Source organism: Rattus rattus, chromosome X, assembly GCF_011064425.1.
Source record: "Rattus rattus isolate New Zealand chromosome X, Rrattus_CSIRO_v1, whole genome shotgun sequence".
In the NCBI taxonomy this organism is placed as follows: Eukaryota; Metazoa; Chordata; class Mammalia; order Rodentia; family Muridae; genus Rattus; species Rattus rattus.
Genome location: NC_046172.1, coordinates 64231186 through 64249066, shown reverse-complemented (window position 1 = coordinate 64249066; position 17881 = coordinate 64231186). Strand labels below are relative to the sequence as shown.

Genomic DNA, 17881 nt, shown 5'->3' with positions numbered 1-17881 from the left:
GTCTGCCTGTGAGAACTGAGATTAAAATTGTTAACCACCACAGGTGGCAAGAAAAATGTGTTGATCCAAGTTTGCACTAACAACTCATGTTTACAGATTCTACGAACCCTACAAGGGAGCTTTATTTATAAATTAATTAACTGCTCCTATGTATGAAAAAGAGCTCTCATTAAATGGCAGATATTAAAGGTAATTTTATTTAAATAATGTTTTCAAACAACTTAAAATTATACAAGACCTTTTACTGCTCTCTATTTTATTAACAAAATAAATATACTCAATGACGTTACATAAAATTTGGCTAGGGTCAGCTCTCTCTTACTCGGAAGTTCTGAGGTTAACCTTGTTTAAAGCAGCTATGGGACCTTAATTGCTCTAGTGCGTTGTTATCCTGAGGGTGAAGATGGAGCTTCTGACTAGTCTCTGGATTCTAATTTCTCTTGTTTGGAAAGATTTATTTTCATTTTATGTGTATGAGGTTTTTGCCTGTATGTATGTCTGTATCGTATATGCGCCTGCAGAACCCAGAAGAGAGTCGTGGAGCACCTGGAACTGGAGTGGCAAATGGTTTGTCTGCTTCTATGTGGTTGCCTGGAACCAAACCTCATCCTCTGGAAACGCAGCCAGTGTCCTTTTTTTTTTTTTTTTTTTTTTTTTCTTTATTAACTTGAGTATTTCTTATTTACATTTCGATTATTATTCCCTGTCCCGGCTTCCGGGCCAACATCCCCCTAATCCTCCCTCCCTTCTGTATGGGGCTTCCCTCCCATCCTCCCCCCTGCTCACCTCCCCCCAACAATCACGCTCATCAGTTCGTCTTGGCAGGACCAAGGGCTTCCCTTCCACTGGTGCTCTTACTAGATATTCATTGCTACCTATGAGGTCAGAGTCCAGGGTCCCATGTATAGTCTTGGCAGTGGCTTAGTCCCTGAAGCTCTGGGTTGGTTGGTGTTGTTCATATGGGGTCTCAAGCCCTTCCAAGCTCTTCCAGTCCTTTTCTCTGATTCCTTCAACGGGGGTCCCATTCTCAATTTAGTGGTTTGCAGCCAGTGTTCTTAACCACTGAACAATCTCTCCAGACCATATCCAATTCCTTGAACTTACAGACTCTTTCCCTCTCTGATTTGTCCTTTTACATCACCACAAATTTGGATGACTCTCCTATCTTTCTCTCTTTTAGTTTGAATATTTAGCAAAAGAATCGCTTTAGTTTGAATCCTATTTCCCAGTGAGAAATGCCTGATTGTGTGCTTCCGTGCAGGCTGTAGCAATCTCATTGTGATTCGTGACTTCAATCACATCCCACCAGTGCTCTAGATCAAGCAGGAATCCAATATTCCACCACAACATAGAAAATTGGTATCTTCAAGCCCATAAATTAATGGTTTTACCATTTCTGACAATATCTCAAGGCAAATTGTACTTACCTTAGCCAGCATTTCCATGTGCTAATCCTTAGTCTTTTGCTACCATCTAATGGCCATTAGATGCCCAGACCAATTTACAACATGATTCACTAGTGCAGAGGCAGATAGATAGAAAGGAATGAAATAATGTTTTCTCTGTCTCTCTAATTCAGACTTGTAAAAGATAAACTTAGTCATGAAGAGTAAGATACAGATTAGAGACGTTTTCTTATCTGTGATAGGGTTTATCATCACTCTTAGCCAACTGAAATGGTTGCTGTAGCGCAAATGGGTATTAAAGGGAAATATAATTGTTCTTTGTGTAATACATTATTCCTTTGGTATTCAGACTGACTTACAACAATTTGAATTCCATCAACTTTAATTGCATGCAAAATAACATAACTGCTGGCAATAATTTAAATCTAGACCTAAATTTTATAAGAGATTTTGAAGAGGATATTTAACTGTTTTTATTTTTTTTTCAAAATTTTATACATGATCTGATTACTCTCACCCTTCTTCTTCTTTATTTCTCTTCCACTCTGTCCATCATTATTCTTCCCTCTAAGTACCTTTCCCACATTCAAGTCTTTTGGTTTGTGCATAAGTAACCTAATTTAGGAGTAGATGGCCACTCTTGAAAATAAACATCATCTGTTCAGTTAATTCAAATATATGTTCTTTGCCCATGTGTCTAGAGTAGTCTGTAATGGAAATTATACCATTCCTGTTATGCCTCTTGTAAACTGCTTATTGAATCAATATGAGAATAACATAGCATTGTATAGGAAAAGTCTTATAGGACTTTGAGCTATTACATCCAATAGTAGACCATTGGCATTTTGAATGATGAATGTGTCAACCTTTACCTTTATTTTCCTTAAAGCTATCTAGTTTCTTCTCACTGTGTGTCATGGCAGTGGGTGTAGCACCAACACACTTGTTTTCTGTGTTGTGATGTTGTGTTTTCTTTGATAGATCTCTCTGAGTGAGAAGCTAAAAAAGTAATTAATTCATTAATTTTTAAATTTGTATCCTAGAAATGGGCACCTGGTCTAAGTAATGTTTTCTGAGTAAATAAACAAAATACTCATGGACTGTAAGATGTAGGTAGCCTGGTCCTCAGCTGAGCTAAAGGCTTGAAACCTCAGAGAGCCTGAAGGGACTGTAGAAGCTTCACCTGCTCCCAGCACCGGGCTCCTGTCAAGTAGCTGCAGCCCCTCCCATAGAGAGATTTGTGTCCATCAGTCACATAAGGACAACACCCCAAGCCCTTCTACATGTAGATGAGGCATCCCTAACATCTCAGACCAAGATGATAGGAAAAGAGATGTGACCACAATCAAGTATGTTAAAAAGAGTTCTCCATGCTGATGAAGTACCAAGAGGCCTGGAGTGCATTGCCAATAAGCTTCCTTTCCCAGACATTCCCCCCTGTAAAAGGTATTTAATCTCAGGCCCGCCCTGAGAAGTGGGGTATGGTTTTACATATCCATTTTCCACCATGACAATAAACCATTTAAAACCATTGACTGTTTCCTTTCATTGAGATCTGCCATGGGGAGCCATGGAGAAGGCCTTCACCTATAGAGTCATAGCCTAATCTCCTGTAGAAGGCCTCTCTGAGCTTCTAGCCACAACCGCCACCAAGCCTGCCACCATCAAGCCAAGAATCATCTCCCTGTGGGACTAGCTGAAGCTCCCATTTTCCCCCTGGCACTGGTCTAGACTCAGCCTGTGGTCCCAAGACTATGTTCTCTGCTCTTCTGCAAGTCCCAGTGGCTCTTGGATGCCAAAGAGTCTGAGAACCCCATGGCTCCCCGTCCACGGGTCCAGGGACCCTGAGCCAGCTCCAGCTTCCTCACGCCTAAGACTGTGCTTTCCCACCCTTGTGCCAGCACCTGCCCAGAGGCAGAGTGGGATAAGTACAGTCTAACTCCCCTAGTCCCCCCAAGAGATTGTGCCCAGTAGCATGCAGACCTGGGCCTACAACTCTACATTTTAGTTAGGATTTCTATTGATGTGATAAAACACTATGACCAATATCAAGTAGGGGAGGAAAGGGTTTATGTAAATCTTATAAATCTCAGGTCACAAATAATCACTGAAGGAAGACAGGAGAAAGAATGCAATCCAGGAACGTGGAGGCAGGAACTGATGTGGAAGTAATAGAGGATGCTGTTTGCGGTCTTGCTCATTATGACTGTTCAGCCTGCTTTCTTATAAAACCCAGGCCAATATTCTGAAAATTAACACAATGATAAATCACACTCAATAAATCAATATTTTGTACACTTATGTATTTGTAGGTGTCAAAAGCTAAGTTTTGTACATAATCCAATCTAATGGTCTCAACTACCAATTTACATTTGCTCTTGTGGTACTAATCTATCAACATATAATAAACATAACTCTCATCAGACTCTATCAAGTGTATTATTTAATGTAGTGCATTGCCTATTATACAATCTCATTTCTCTGTGTTTTCCAAAAAGATATATGATTACATTATTACCAAGATGTAAGTGTTTAAATATTTTGGATACTTCTAGTTATGGTGTTTGCTCTTCTTCCATCCATGGCAAGAATTCCTTCCATACATTCTATATTAGACATTATTTTCAGAGCAGAAGACACAAAAATTCTTCAGAATTTCTGTCAGAAGGCAGCAAATTCTGATTGTTATGATAGCTGGGCTCTTAATACTTACTAAGTTTAGGAACTACTTTCTTTCACTTTTGCACTGTTGGCCCTTCTATAGCACATTTGATATACTAGCTCCTTAAATTTATGTTCATAAGCACCTTTTGACAAACATGTTCAGTTTTAAAACTTAAGATTCAGGCGTTATAGAAATGCTAGGCAAAATGAATCTAAAGGATTTATTTCTCCACCAGTGTCCATTACTTCTTCCTCTATGCTGTCCTTTGTAAAAAGAAAAAAATAGAGGAAAATATCCCTAGCAACAGTGTTTTTGTTCCCCCTGACCGTTAACCTATTTCAACAAACTAATCAATCACCAATGAATCTACCTGTTTTGCCTAGGATTAGTGGCATTATCTGTTTTTAGGAATGAACTAGCAGGAAGATGTCCTTTTGCACTCAATATGACCAGTGTGCTTATAGACCATCATGCCTTTTGGATTTTATTATGCCTGGGCGATTGTCCAATATTTTATGAACATGGTTTTTCAGAACGTTCCTGGATTGAAGCATGATTGTATATCTGGACAATATCTTAGTCTACTCATGACAGCGCTGTCCAGATGGTCCTGGACTGCTTCCAATAGAATCAGCTTTTGGCCAAGAACTGTAGAAGCATGAATCTTATGGAGTCCAAGACAAGTTCCTGGTATATGTAATCTCCTCACAAGGGATTGGGATGGACTTCTGGAAAGTCAAGTCAGTACTGATTAGGACACACTTGTAATTACAAAAAAAAGCTTCCAATATTCTTTCACATTCCATGAATAATTACATTAGCTGCATCCTCCCTCTTTTGGCTCTAAGTGTCTCACAAGCCAATCTTCTGTGGGAGACAATAGGCATTTCAATGATGTGCAGAGTTCCAGGAAGCTTTAAAAGAATTAAAACACATTTATTTCTGCTCACATTCCGATATTATCCTTGTTTTCTAGTCTTACATTAGTATGTTGTCTACTCTGTTCGTATTGGAAAAATTTTTGACTCCCACACTCCACACTCTTTTATAGATATCTTTTCAAAAATGGCTTTCTCTTTGAACAAATATTCATCATATTTAATAAATACAAACACAAGGAGTTCTTCATTGTATGTGACAATTTCAAATATCCTCAAGTTATCATTGTTTACACAATTACCACATACTGCTCAACTTAACTCCAGTCAACTACCTTTACATATTCTATAAACCTAATCTGGTTAAGGTTATCAATAGCCTTTATGTTGAGAACTATATGGGCAAATTCATCATATCTTCTCACTGTATGTATGGTCCTCCATTTTTCAAATGAAATGCAAAATCGTATATATCATATATGAAATAACCTTTAGCATATACAGTATAAATTGATTCTATTAGGTGTGTTGCTTCAAATAGTAATTATTTTGCTTCCATTTTCATTTTTCCCAAGAAACATTAGTTTTTACTTTTAATTTTTCTACTATTCCATTGGTTATTTAAGAGAATATGCTTTGATTTCCAAATACTAATACAAATTCTGAAGTTCCACTTTCTATTACCTTTTAGTTTTATATTGTTGTGGTGAGAAATGATATTTTGATTGATTTCAAATTTTAATTTTAATAAGATTTTTGTGTTCTACTATGTGATCTCTTCTGGAGGACATTTCTTGTGTGGCTGTAAAGAACCTCTGAAATGCGGGCTACAATGATTACATCTTGATATCTAGTTAGTCTACAGAACAGTTTACATTTAATAACTTTAAATCAAAGGTTCCTAGTATTTCACTGTAATATTTCTCTCACTTTAGCTTTATTCACTTTTCTATTAGGTTGTCACAATGCTCAGTTGATATTTGTTTACACTAGTCAGAGTCTTTTGATGACCTGATTCCTTTTTCCATTACACAATGATTTCCTTTGTCTCTTACAGATTTTTTTCACTTAAAGACTGTTTATATGACATACTTATGGCTATTCCTGTTTTATTTTTATTTTAACATTCATACAGTGTCACTAGTGACCTTTCACTTTTAGTCTATAATTGTCTTTATGAGTGAATTTACTTGGGGTAGCATGAAGGCTAGTCTGGATTTTTAATCCATGTTCTGTTTGGCTGGATAACTTAATTCATTGACACTCGAGTGTGATCAATGATAGGCTAGGACTTACTGCTCTCATTTGTGCCCATTGTCTTCCATTTGCTTTGTAGATCTACTCTTCCTCTACTTTGTGGCTACGTGATTTCTTTTATCAATAGGATTTCATATATTGTTTTTCAATTTTAGAGTGTCCATTATGGGCTTTTATTTTGTGGTTATAATTAGGCTTACAAAAAACATTTTAGACTTAGGATGGGTTACCTTAATATCCCAATCTCTAAACTTTTACTCTACTTTTAAATTTACTTTGATTTTCATGTAATAATTTGCATCTTATTTCTAAAAGGTCAACATAATAAATTATTTTACTAACTTTTCAAAGTTACTACTTCCAAATTTTCATACCGAACATATATTAGTATCATCATAATTATATTAGAATATTCTGATGTCACTAGGGCCTTACTTTTATCAGTGTGTTTCCAGATGATTTTGAATCACTTATCAGTGTCCTTTTCTTTTGACTTGGAGAATTTAGAATTTATTGTAAGAGTAAGTTTGTGGTAATAGATTCTGTTGGCTTTGCTTACCTGGGACTTTTGACATTTCGTACTCATTCACGAAGGGCAGCTTTTCCTTCAGCATTTTGTGTATATCATCTCCCAATTTCCTTGTCCATAAGATCTATTGTTACAACTAGTGATAAATGTATTGTTTTCTTTTTTTGTTGTTGCTTTCAAAATCCTCTGCTCAACTACACATCTAACCAGTTCTCCGACTTACCTTATTCAGACTCTATGTGATTGGAAATATTTGGTGTCTTTGTGTCTAGATATTTGTATCATATTCCTAGTTTGGAAAAACTCTATTTATTCAAATATTCTTTCCATCCATGATCTTACTTTAATTTCTCTTGAATGCAAATTCTGTGGACATTTGTTCTTTTGAAGTTATATCACCAATGAAGTGAACCTACTTCATTTTTGTCCTCTAAATTTAACTTTTCAGCTCTCCTGTATTGAAGAACACTCATTGTTGTCCTTCTGCTGGATTAATTTTGTTGTTGATGCTATCCATTTCCTTTTAAAAAAATCAGCTGTTGTATTTTTCAGTTATAGACTTTCAACTTTTGAAAATAAAATCTGTTCGACTGTCTTATTTTGGTCTCTGACAGTTCTTCATACATTGTTGACTCATTTCTCTATGTTTTCTTGATGTCAAGTAAATTTCTTTAAATTATGACCTGAACTAATTCTCGGGAGGTTTATTTATCTTAGGAAGTTTGTTATCTTTTTGAGACTAGTCATTGTCACCTTATTTTGTTCCTTTGATGGCATCATTTTCACTTATTATTCTTTACACTTATGATTGTATTTAATCTGTGAGTGGTAAGTTTATCTAGAAATTCTGGATAGTTCATCTATTGAAGTTCCTAAACTTGTGGTAAATGTCTAAGTTGAGAACTGAAGGGATGGGTCTCTGTTCTGAGATAGAATCTCAAGTCTATCAAAGTTGGTGTAATGCTAGGCTGAAATCCTGTTGAGACCTGTCTACAGATAAAGGCTCTTGAGAACTCAACACAGCTGTAAACAGCTAGACGAGCTAGCAATTGACCGTGTCTTGCTTGGATTAAAGTTTCCCGTCAATTGCTAAACTGATGTTAGATTATTGGTCTGTGTCTACAGTCCTACAGCTAGGACCAAGCCAGCAGTTGTTTGGTTTATTATTGTATGGTAAGCATAGGTTTATAATTAAGAGACCTCATGTTTATCTCTTCAATTAGTAAAGCAAGCAATATATCTTGTGGGAAATATGACACATTGATGTAAAATATTTGTGCTTCCTTCAAAGAACTTTTCATATTTTGTAATTGTCACATACATTGACCTCACATGTAGTTTTCTTACTTCTTGCAAAGATATTTTTTATTTGCTGATAGTTGTTAAGATGCCATAGAGAAACTATTGCCAGAAAGTCCTCCTTGACCCTCTTGTCAATCTATTTATTCTTGTGCTTTTATTTTTTCTTGCATAGGCTCTTAAACTTTTAAATCGAGTGTTCAAATACTGGAATTCCCCCAAGACCTAATTTTCAATGTCCTTTTTCTATTGGACTAAATTTTTGTAAAAATAGCACTCTACCATATGACTTATTGTGTTCATATTGCCATCTGATTTTAAATTTGTTCTTCCACTTCTCAAACTCCAAAATATTAAACTCTACTCCCTATCTGATAATAAAGTTTCAACATGTCTTAGGAAAATTGAACTGTAACTGTTCAAGCAGAATATTTGATACATGATTGTGTAACTCATCCTCTCACCAATATTCTTGATTTTAGTAAATGGGATCTTTGTATCCATCATTCCAGAAACTCAGAATCAGTCTCTCACGTCTCTCTACAGATCTCCACTACAGCCGGTCACACAGTAGACTATAGCTAATTTCTACAAAAATAGATCTCAAATAGATGGAATATTTGTATCCTCTCTCCCATCATCATGCCAGTTACGGAAGCCCTTCCTGGCTTTCTTTAGTCATTTTGCCTAGGAAGAGACTCAGAATATTGTGTGTTCTTTACCTTATTTGTCATAGTCACTGTTTTCATTTCAATAGGTTTTACACTCCATGAAATGTTTGTTTCAGTCCATGTAGCACAGTTCTTGGTACATATTGGTAACCAGTAAGTACTTGTTTTCTGAATTACATATTATAATAATTATAAGCTAAAAGAGTATTAACATGTTCTAGGATGCTGATTACTATACCTGGATTATCTGATTTAATTCCTTCAATTATTATATGTCACAGGCGTGCATGCATGCATGCACAAACACACACACACACACACACACACACACACACACACACACACCCCCCACATGCAAACCACAAAGAAAACTGTTTAAAAAAAAAGGAAAAGAGAAAAACAACCTAAGAAATCCAATGGGAGACTATAGAGACTGGTTTTATGTAACAAAAAGAAAAGATCCATTGAAGAAGACAGGAAGAAAGGAGTTGTAATTTCTCATCCTTGAAATATAAGAAGCCTGTGCAATAGAGAAATACTACTTAAGGGCTAGAGAAATAATTATGTACAAGCCTTGGGTGTAAAAACTAATAACAGGTTTACTAAGGTAAAATACCATTCTAGGAAGAGTCACATGGCTCCTGGCCTAAGGTCAATTCCAATGGACTGAGTCAGCAGAAATTCCTAAGCCAAGCAGGTGACTGAGGTGGGGGAAGCTGCAGGTAGCAAACCCAAGAGCTCGCTTCCGAAACTGAAAACTCAGTTGAACCTGGATCAAGACTTCAGTGAGTCTGATCCCAGTCAGGTTTTTCCCAACAAATTTAAGCACAGTATAATTTGGGGGATGAAAGTCTCCAGGAATAATACAATCCCCAGTATACAAGGAAGTAAACGTATATCAAAACTTAACTCATGGTGAATCTCATTTCTTCCAAGCAGATGGCTTCTAGAGATAGGCTACTTGTCCTAGCTTAAAGGCCTAAGGAAGAATCGGGCCTGGTCTTGATTATTAAGATAGTGTAGAGGTCATTTGGGCTATAAGCCACCTCTGCTCCTGGTTGTGTATGCTTCCTATGGCCTGACTCAACAGTTAATGTAGATCACCAGGCCCTTAATCATTTTCCATTCCTAGCTTTCTGGATGGAAGAACAGGTTTTTCATCTGTCCCATGGGAAAGGCAACCCTGCATGCTTAACCTTCCTGGTTTCTCTGGAGATCTGTGGGCATAAGAACCTTAGTTCTGTGCTTTCAGTAGGTGACTACCTCTATTACACCTTTCCCCTCAACTATAGACAGCAGAGTAGAGACATGGAGAGATAACAGAAAACGAACATTGACTCCTTGAGCTTGTAAGTCCCATCCACCATAATGTATACTGGTACTAGGCGAAACAAAACACGTCTATAACCAGACTAGAGCTTGCAGATGGAAGTTCTACACCTGTGCAAGCATTAGGTGGTCTCATGAGTGCTAGTGGGTAGACTCATGTTTGCCCTATTTTACTGCTGTCTTTGGGTGTACCTGGTATATTATCCAAGCAACTGGGAGCCTCAGGTACATTTAGATTAGCATAAGACCGGAAGGCTAAAGTACTATCTTTTACCATCCTTTGTCCAAACTAAGGCAGGTAAGCCATACCTAGATCCATGCTCATAGGAAGGACCTCTATATTGGTCCTGACAGCAAACCGGCCACTGGGATACACTTAAGATTTTACCAGCATCACTGCCAGTTACCATATGTACCTGAGGGTATGCTTATGACGGTGAAATTCAAATAAAACTTAGGTTAGAGTTAGCTTAGATTTCCAAGAGGTAATCTGAACTATATAATGCTAACCTTAAACAGCAGAGATTTGAGGAAATAGAGTTCAGTATTTTCCTTAAAAGTTATTATCTCGGTCCCCAGTTCCGAAAAAAAGAACCAAAAAAAAAAAAAAGTTATTATCAAGATAGTAAAAAGTAACACTAGGCAGATGTCAGTGAGTCCTATCTGCAAATCAGTGCCTACAGACTGAGCCTCTGAAACTGACAGTGTTAGGAAAAAACACCTCCCTGTCTACTGGAATTCCACTGAGGTTAATTCTATCAGTGGCCTTTTAGAGACCTGTACCTCAACATTGGCAGGCTATTGTAAAGTGGCTCTGTATCCCACGAAAGTCCCACATCAATATTTTGTTAATATTAGTGGACTGTGGGATGGGAGCCTACACCTGGTCACTTTATGATGATTCTTTCTAAAAGAGATTAAAATCTTATCATGCCTTAGGAAGAGGAGATATACGTTTACCCTAGACAGGGAAATTTTTTGGCAGGATGGAATCCTCAGTTTAGATAATAGCCCAGGTCACACTGAATAAAACCATTGGAAAAATTCTGTACTGACATGGAGAAATACAACACAAGAGATAGAAGCAATGAAAATTCAAATAGAAATCTTGGAACACAAAACTCATACTCAGCAGAACTCAAAACATAGCATAAAGCTATCAATAGAAAATATATCAAATAGAAGAGAGAACAAGAGGATGCTCCGTATATTCCAGCCATCTGACTAATCTAAGGAAATGAAATCAGTAGTTTGAAAAACATTTGCATTCCTGGTGTCAAGAAATGAAAGCAACATAAGTGTGCATCAACTTAAAAATCAATAATGAAAATGTGGTACCTATACACAGTAGAGCATGACTCAGCCTCAAAGATAATGAAATCCTGTCATTTGTGATAACATGGATACAAATGGAAACCATTGTGTGTGGTGAAATAAGCCAAGAACATGAATGCACGTATGGCATCGTTTCACTCATACGTGGGATGTGAAAAAAGTTGATCTCATCAAACTCCGTAGGATAATGTAGTTGCTAGAAGCCAGGGAGAATGTCAGGAGTAGAAAACTCCAGCTAAATAAGAACGAGTTCTGCCACGCTATTGTGTAGCATACTGAGGGCAGCAGGTAATGGTCGTGTGTCATCTCTCTCAAAGGCTGAAAGAATGATTTCTAGTATTATTTTTGCCATAAAGAATTTATATTTTTGAAGAGAAAAATATGTTTGACTCAATTATACAATGTACACATGTATTGAAATATGACCAACATTTAATTAGTATGTATAATTTCTTGTATTAGAAAGTTTACAAGAAATAGTCTAAAATGTTTCTGTCCAGTAAAACCTATATATCCATTTCAGTGCTTTCTTTTCACGTAAAGTACATGTAATACCTCTTACATGTTATATGCACATGATAAACACAAAGATTTTGAAAACATGTAACACACTTTACAATTAAATAATCTTGCAAGTGCAGTTCGTATGATGGGTGCAGCTCTAAGACCAAGGAATATAATAACTCTGACATGCTGAGTGGCGAGACAGATTTGAAGAATTTTGGAAATGATTTCTACATTTCCGCTCCATTTCAATATCAACAGATGCCTGTATTTATGATTGCAGCTTTAGAATAACCGGAACTGTATGATACAGAATAATTTTCATGCTGGTTAAACACATGATGACAAATTTGTTTACTTCCTAGTTGAAGTTAAGGACATCTGACTTTGATAGATGTATAAATAGAGTGACAGTATTAAGATCACAGCTGGTAAAATATTTTCTTAGATTTATTTATGTTCTTTTGTATATATGATTGTTTCCCCTGCATGTAAGTATGTGTTCCACATGCATCCCTAGTACCCTGGAATTAAAATATGGATGGTATAGTCTCAGAATTTAAACCTAGTCTTCAATGAAAGCAATACAATAGCTCTAATTACTGAACTATCTCTCCAAACACTTGCCTCTTCTTTCCGTTAGTGCAATCATGGGCTCATCATTCATATTTTGTTCCACATTTCATAGATCACAAACTTTGAGTCCATACAGTTTGAAATGTCTTCTTTTTACTTTCCTGACCATAGATGAGGAGAGAATGAAATGAACACACTGAACACAGAACTTCAGAACAAAGAAATACTTAATATAGCTTTTGAGTCCAAATTTATACCACAGAGACATATAGTTAAATTCAGAATAATGTTGCATGACCTTGGCTTTCTCTGGCAAAAAAAAAAAAATACAAAGATATTTTAGCAAAATGAAAGATATAGGGGAACCCAGAAAGAAGAAAATACCACAAACTCTTCAAACTGTTGTGTTTAGACAGTAAGGTCAGAGGAATCTAAGAAAAGAAGAAATAGAAGATCAAAATCATAGCAACTGGTTTTTTTTTTTCAAGCACTCACCTATTTAGAAGAATTCTTGGTTGACAATGTGTAATCATCCTCAGCATGGCTGCTACTATAATATAGTAATATGTCATAAATTTTCTTTCTGATTTGCTGCGTTCCTCAGTTTAAACTCCTGGGAAGGAGTTTTTGATTGGTTCAGATTAAGTGACTTGCCAAGTTTCCTCGTCTGTTCAGTTTCCACACTGAAAAGATGGAAGTAGACGCGAGGCTGAGGAATTCATGTGGAGGTCAGAGCGGAAACAGGTGTGAGTGGAAGCAACAGAAGGAGTCACGGCTGCCAAAGTGTTTGAGTCCATCGGAAAGTTCGGCCTGGCGTTAGCAGTTGCAGGAGGCGTGGTGAACTCCGCTTTATATAAGGTGGGTGCCGGACACAGAGCTGTCATGTTCGACTGATTCTGTGGCGTGCAGGACATCGTGGTAGGGGAAGGGTCTCACTTCCTCATCCCCTGGGTACAGCAGCCAATCATCTTTGACTGCCGCTCTCGACCTCGGAATGTGCGGGTCATCACGGGCAGCAAAGACTTGCAGAATGTCAACATCACACTACGTATCCTCTTCCGGCCGGTGGCCAGCCAGCTTCCTCTACACCAGCATTGGCGAGTTCTATGATGAGCGGGTGCTGCCATCTATCACCACAGAGAGTCTCAAGTCGGTGGTGGCTCGATTCCATGCTGGAGAATTGATTATCCAGGCAGGTGAGCGATGACCTCACAGAGCGAGCAACAACATTCAGGCTCATCCTGGATGAGGTGTCCCTGACCCATCTGACCTTCGGGAAGGAGTTCACAGAGGCAGTGGAAGCCAAACAGGTGGCTCAGCAGGAAGCCGAGAGAGCCAGACTTGCAGTGGAAAAGGCTGAGCAGCAGAAGAAGGCGGCCATCATCTCTGCTGAGGGGGACTCCAAGGCAGCCGAGCTGATCGCCAACTCGCTGGCCACCACCAGTGATGGAATGATCGAGCTGCGAAAGCTGGAAGCTGCTGAGGACATTGCGTACCAGCTCTCCCATTTCGGAACATCACCTACCTGCCAGCAGGGCAGTCCGTGCTCCTCCAGTTCCCCCAGTAAGGCCAACCAGGCCACCGCCTCCATGGCTCTGAATGACGCCTTCCTTGTGCCCCACCCCAGAAATCACTGTGAAATTTAATGATTGGCTTAACATGAAGGAAATAAAGGTGAAATCACTTCAGATCTCTAATCATCAAATGAAGCTTTTATTGTTACACTTTTTACCCTCTTTCATAAACAAAATTGCCAAGTGCCTATGCAGACTGGCCTTCCACCCTGGGTGCTGGCAGTTGGCAGAAGAAAGGCAGGGCAGTGTGTGGTGGACGGGGAGCCAGCTGGCAGCCTGAGTGGACCTAGAGCCTCCATTCTGCCGTATATTGAAGATTTACAGACAGTGGCGCACACACGTGAACCAAAAGGCAAGCGCTCAATTTTCCCGGCCATACGAACCGGAACAGAGGCAGCTGAGGAGGGCCGGAGGAAGTGGTCTGTCTTAACTGTAAGGCCATTCCCTCTTAACGGTGACCAGCGGAAGCAGGAGTGTGCGTGCGACCAGGGCATGGAGTGAAGAATTTGCCCATCAAGGTGGGTGGTCCTAATTTTGCTGCCTCCACCAGAGACCTAACCCTTGGATAGACTTGGATAGGACGAGAGGCCTGGACTGAGATGTGAGTCCTGTGGAAGACTTCCTGTCCACCCCCCCCACCCCCATCGGTCCTCTCAAATACCCAATGGGATTCCAGCTTGAAGGACTGCATCCTGCCGGGGCTGAGCACACCTGCTGGGGACATGTGTGCCTGCTTTCCCCCCTTCCATCTCTCCGAGATTGCCTTCCTTCCTAAGGGCTGTGGGCCAAAGCTCCGAAGGAAGCAATCAAGGAAAAAAAACACAATGTAAGCTGCTGTCAGAAAATGACACCCAGACCCTCAAAAAAAAAAAAAAAAAAAAAAAAAAGAAAAAAGAAAGAAAGAAAGGGAGAAAGAAAGAAAACATAGAAGTAGTAAGTAGTAGCAAATGAACGGAGAGGATTATTGCTGATATTAGACCTATTGGGCAAGTGTTAACTTTTCAGGCATAAAATAGGATGTTATTAGGAAGGGTGTAGCTTCTGGTAGACAACTTCTGCCCTTGATCTGATCAATAGCTACCTTAAACCATCTTTGATTCCAACTGTAGGTTCCATTCACATTATGTATTATTTTATTATGATGTTCATATTTTGTTTCGTGACATAAACCAGTCTGGAAGTCTGCAATCCTCGGAACTTACAGAGTAAAGAACATTAGACGTGTCACTGAGATGTGGTTAACTTTAAAGAATTCCTTTCTGTGGAAACATGGATTAGTGTAACTGCTCAAAGGCTGACATCTTCTTCACGGATTTTCACAAAAAAGCATTCACAAAAGGTTTCACTATCCCAAAGCTGAAGCTGACAATGTGAGTGTCAAACTGCCTAGAATGTCCCAAGTTTTGAATTTTCAGAGCATGCCTCCACCTTGCTATAAGTTGGAAATAATATTACTTCAAGAGATGGTGAAATTCTCTCTGACTATTTTGCAAAAGCGTTGTCCAGTTTAATTTAAGGCCTGGACTATTTGTTCTCCTTGGTCTTCTTAGTTTGCTTTGATTTTATTGTATCTTTGGCACTAACTTTAGTAATTGGATTAACAACCTAATTCGTCTGGGGACTGAATTCCTCGATCTATTTCCTGGTTGTGTCTTAAATCAATAAATACGGTGCTTATATTCTTCTGATTTAGTTACATCAATTTTAACTTACTCAGTCATGACTGCATTTTGTCCCTGTGCTTTAAGGCCCGAACAGTACTTTTGTGGCCAAAGCAGGATGTCTAATACAGTATATCAAGATGTATTTTGTTGATGTTTTTAGTTTCCTTTTGTGTGCAATTTTGAGTTCTTAAGCAAGACAACAGATTATAACTGCAGTTTGCTTTGTTTCTGCTCCGTTCCCCCACCCCTTTCCCACTATGGGCTGGTCTTTTGCTGCCCTCTGGTGGCAAGCAGCTTCCCTGGAGCTCTCTATAAAACCTAGGAAGATGAAATACCTATGAGAAAAGATGCTTAAGACTTCTCAGGTTTTTCTCTACACCGAAAGGCTCGGACACACACTTAAATTCTATGCATGATATTAGGGATACAAGCAAGGTTTAGTGAACCGTACTGAGATTAAAATAATAATAATACCTTTCTACCAAGAACATCAGTCTCCAGTGATGTTTTTATCCGTGGGGGTTGTACAGATTGTGAGACATCGGATAAGATCGCATTTGATGAAAATAACAAAAGAAGAGGACAAATGTGAAGGAACAAAATATACCAATGTAATTTTATAATTATGTAATTTTATAATTACATAAATTTATAATTATGTAATTTTATAATTAAAATAAGAACCATGTGCTTCTATCTTATTTTGTGTATTTACTGAAAGGAATGGGGATAGATTAATTGACATGAGATTGAGCTATGTTCTTTAATTAACTTTATCAGTTGTGCCAACAATTTCTTAGTAGACAGCTCTAGCTGGGAAGGAGGGAGGGAGAGTGGGAGTGAAGGAGCAAGGGAGGGAAGGCCAATGAAAACCTATCTTTAGCACTTTGACTTAGTTCTCATAGTACTGCTGTTACAACAGTGAAGACAAAGCTCACTGTCACTGCCACAGCTAGCATACTTACTTGACAGCAATGAATAGATTACAAATTCACTTTTTTTTTTACCAGCCAATGTACTGTTTACATGCATTTCACCACAAGCTGTTGAAACAGATTTAGTTTTTTAAAATTTTATAAAGGAATTTTAATCCAGTAACCTGGCTATTCTGGCTGAAATACAGACACACCTTTAATCCCAGGAGACAGAGGCAAGCAGAACTCTGAGTTCAAGGCCAGCCTGGTACAGAGCAAGTTCCAGGTATAGAAAAGCTTAGGTCCAGGTGTGGTGATACATGCCTTGAACTCCAGCACTCAGGAGTCAATTCTGTGTAATCAATTGGGTTCAGCGCAGTGGAGTAGAGCTCATCGGTGGGGAATCAGTGCAGTGAATACAGTGCAGCCGAGTTTGTGAGTGCAGGTCAGTTCTGTGCAGCGCAGCAGAGGCAGTTGAAGCCAGAGAATAAGAAGAAGACAGGAGATTAGAACAAATTACCACAGAATAAATTAGGTTGAGGCCAAGCATATCAATTCAGTGAGAAACTGAGAGAAGCCAGATTGAATCAGTCAGCTTGGAGAGGAATTCGAGCCAGAACAGCTGAGTTGAACCAGACAGTCAGAGTTCAGAAAGAACTGGAAAGAGTGGGCTTACCCAGCTGGAAGCCTGTTACTTTTATAAATTTTAATATGAAAATATCAAAGCTTAGAAGAGCAGGGTACCTTTTTTGGCTATATGACTAGTTGGAGGCAGAGGTTGTATACAGCTACAATTTATTTATAGATCCAAGTCTATTTACCTCTTCTGTAAGAACTTAATTGAACAAAAATTTTATTAAGAAAAGCAGCCTGCAACAGGAAAGTTTATAAATTTGCAAATTTTGAAATTGATTTATCAAACACATCCAACAATGTCCTTCTCTGCCTCTTCTCATTTCTCCTCATTGTTTTATAAATTGCGATCCCTCCCTCAAAGGATTGACTAAAAGTTCTGAAGGATGGGATTTCTGTTCACTATGTCACTAAGCACACACTTGAGTATTTTCTGCCATTTTCTAGGTCTATTAGTTTTGTCTTCTTCCAAACCTAACGACATCATTTAAGCAAAGGGTTAATGGTTCAAAATTCTCCATGTGATTGAGTATTAAGGACTCAGGGATCAGTGACTGGGAATCATAGTGTAGAAGTGGGGTGGGAGACAAAATAAAAGATGCAATATAATTGTCATCATAGAGGTAAATCTTTGGAACAAAATGAGA

At 38.4% G+C, this 17881-nt stretch overlaps 1 pseudogene; it reads left to right on the top strand.

Annotated features, from left to right (window-relative positions):
• The first annotated feature begins 509 nt into the window (after positions 1-509).
• LOC116887953 lies at positions 510-14016 on the top strand (annotated as a pseudogene).
• The last annotated feature ends 3865 nt before the right edge of the window (positions 14017-17881 follow it).